Source organism: Chrysochloris asiatica, unplaced genomic scaffold, assembly GCF_000296735.1.
Source record: "Chrysochloris asiatica unplaced genomic scaffold, ChrAsi1.0 scaffold00173, whole genome shotgun sequence".
NCBI lineage: Eukaryota > Metazoa > Chordata > Mammalia > Afrosoricida > Chrysochloridae > Chrysochloris > Chrysochloris asiatica.
The window spans coordinates 173,202-176,888 of NW_006408691.1; positions in this window are offsets into that span (position 1 = coordinate 173,202).

Here is a 3,687-nt window from a genome sequence, read left to right on the forward strand (position 1 = left end):
AGGTGAGGCCCATATAGGGTTGGGGTCTTGGAGGTTGAGAAAGGACAGCTTTTCTATCAATGGATGGGCCATCAGAGGATTTTGAGGTCCCAGAGTGGATGCTAGGATGGTTGTGTGAGTTTCCGAAAGGGGGATGCCACAGAAGGCAAAGGGGTGAGATGTATGGGTTCTGGATGTATTTTATTTGATGGAATAACTGACAGGATTTTCAGATTGGCTGAGGGTGGGCCAACAAAGAAGTCAGGGTGGCTCCAGACTTTAATCTGGGCCCCAGATGTTGTTTGCCTTGTGCTTGGTTTAGGAAGTCATCCATGGTGGGCATGGGCTTGTCCTGGGCATGCTGTAATGCAAGGTACAGCTGGTCAGTCCCTTACTTACTTAGTTGAATTAGGCAACCAACTACACTTATGTTGCAGAGTATAATTTGTTAATGTCATCATATATGTAAATTTGTATGTTGTTAATGTCATCATATATGTAAATTTGTATGTTTCCAATCCCCAAAGACAAATACAGATTAGAGTTTTAGATAGGCAATAATAATGGAACACCCCACCCCCCAAAAAAAGTATTTGGTTTACATTAGGACCAACTAATGATGGAGCCGTTAGCTCTCTTAAATTGGGGACTGCTTGTAGTTTAATGACCTTCCCTTCAAAATTTGCCCTCAACCGTCAAAGAGCAAGCAAGAAAGAAGGGCATAAGGGACTTTGTGGTGGAAAACATACATGGTCCGTCTATGGTATGCCACATAGCCTTTCTTGATTGCTTCATGGCCAGTCTTGAAACCAGGTAGGGACCCTCTTCCAGATTTGTTTGCCTTTGACAAAACTGCTTTTCTGAGTTATTTCCATATGAATTTTATGATCACTTGTTAAGTTCTACAAGATAGCCTGCTGGAAATTTTTATTGGTATTGCATTGAATCTATAGATCAGTTTGGGATAGGACTAGTCTCTCCTGACCCATGAACAAGGTATCTCTATTTATTTAGTGTTTCTTTAGTTTGCCTCACAATGTTTTATTGTTCTTTCAGTTTGTGGCTTTTAAGCATGTTTTATTAAATTTATCTTTCAGCATTTTACTTCTTTTATGGTAACGTAGATGGGTGCCTGCAGGCTTCAATTTCTGGTTTAGTTGCTCGTATGTAAGAATGTTATTAGTTGTCCTTGAGTTGATTTTTATTCGTGGCAACCTTACATGTATCACAGTAGACCCGTTCCATAGGGTTTTCAAGACTGTGGCTTTTCAGAAAGTAATTGCCAGTCCTATCTTCATTGGTGCCTCTGGGTAGGTTCCAGCTGCCATCTTTTCAGCCAGTAGTTGAGCCACTTACTCTTTCGTACCACCCAGGGACTTCTGTGTCTAGACTTGTGGCTAATTTTTGTGTGTTGACCTTGTCCTATAATGTAGCAGACACTGGAAAAGCACAGGGGGCTTTCACACAGAGAGAGGCCTCAGCATGGGAGGCGAGTACCATATAGTCCATGGGGTTCCCAGCCCAAATGGGACCACAGACAGTGCAGAAAGGGCCTCCTCCAGGAACTTGCCTAGCCTTATAGCCCAGTCAGGGTTGCCCTTGAAGCGTAGATGCCTTTTTTCAAAAGCCTCCCTGGGTTTGCGCTTTCCCTTACTTTTACAAGTTCTCCTGTGAGAGTTTCTCACCATCCATGAGCTGTGAATTGTATATGAATCAGTTTAAAAATAAAGACCTCATATCAGTGCAGGCTCCTGAGAGTCATGTGGGTGAGGAGGATAACAGCATCGGTGATGGTGATGATGACAGTGCTTAACAAGTTACTCCTGCTTACTAGGTGCCTTCAAGCTGGACAATTGTGAGGATGTCTTGGATTTGGTGGACCACAAGGTTCAGACTCTGCCCCTAGATGTCTGGATGTTTGACCCCATACTACAGGGGCTGACCTTAACACTACAAACCAGAGTTCTCCCACATGGAAGGAGAGGATTCTATCCCTGAGTCACCACTGGCCCCATGTTACCCATGGTACTGCTATCATAATACAAATAATTTCATTTTAGATGTAGCTGTCACTGTCTTCACACCTCTGGTGGTGTGTGTTGGTTAGTGCTGTGTGGTATGTCTGAGAGTGATAGAAGTCCATTTCCCTGCTCATCCATGTGAGGGAAGGTCCTGGTTGAAACTGCAGAGTTCACTTGGGTGGTCCCAGGGGCTGGAGATGGTCACAAGTGCCTGTATGTCCCAGAAACCTCCCTTGGAAGCTCAATGTGTCTGCCTTTGTCCCCTGTTTAGGCTGGTCAGCAGGTTGATGTGGTTGCCTCCAGACATAACTGCTACCATGGCCCATTTGTAGGACCAGCATCCCTGTACCAGAAGCCAGGTGAGCAGGCAATATCCCAGCAAAGATTCAGTCAGCTCCTCAGAGATCAATGGTGCCTTGTAGAGGGAGCATGGGAGTGCAGGATCACACACTGTCTGTGGGGCCCTGTCTTGTCTTGGGACCCAAGAGCCCTCCAGGGTCACTGCATTCTCAGCCAATAATACCTAGTGGTCACTATTGGATAAGCATAGAACGGAGGGGACTGAATTGAACCAGGTGGGTGTGTCCTGAGGGGGTTGGGAGACTAGCGCAGGAGTTGAGGGTGGAGCTGTGTTTGGGGTGGCTGTCCTCTGTGAGGAGTCAGAGGTAGACCACACTGCTTGGTGCCTTTGCTTCAGATGTTTCCAAGATTTCCCAATATTGACCCACTGTTAACACATTTTCCTTCATCCACACACAGTTGGGATCAGGAGTTAGAAGGACCACAGAACTTACCCTGCAGGGATTTTGTAGGTTAGGATCAGAACTCTGACCAGGGATGAATGTAGAACCCAGAGGAGAACTTAAGGTAGCTTACTCAGCCTCTTTACTTGACAAATAACAAACTGAGACACAGCTGCCAGGTGAGGTGTGTAGGTGGGAGGGGGCGTTGTTCATGCACAGGAGACTTCATGTGCAGTAGGGAAGGGGGGAGGCACTTTGTCCCTGTCTGAGCATAAGTCTCACCAGCTGTGAGGGACAGAAGTCGACTCTCCCCAGATGTGTCCGCTGCCTAAGGGTTGACCAAGGGCAGAACACTACGTGTTGGGTCAGATTTGTGAAAGCCAGCCTATCTGCCTCTAAGAAGAAAATATGGGCTGGTTTTCATCCGGTTCCTGGTACCTAGAAAACATTTACAAAGCGTCCTGTTAATGAAAACAAGCTTTAATACTTTTTCAATTGAGATGTAATTTGCATATGGTAAGATACCCATTTACAGTATATACAATTCAGTGGTATTTTGTATATTTCATAGTTACAGTCTATCACCTCGGGACTAATTTCAGAACATTCTCATCACTCCAAACTGAGATCCTATACCCATTTGCAGTCACTCCCCATCTTTCCTCAATCACTTCCTATTCCTTCAAAATCACTAATCTGCTTTCTGTCTCTGTGGATTTACCTGTTGAGGATATTTCATATAAATGGAATCATATGGTGTATGGTCTTTTTTTTTTTTTTTTCATGATAGTTTTTTTTTAATGTTTTATTGTGAATTATATGATAGTTTACTTGGGAGAACATTAGTTTTACATTCATCCTATCATATATCGTTTCATTGCCAAGGTTACAATCCCCTCCATGCATCATCTTCCAACCAAAGGGTATACCCTACAAGCCTGCCC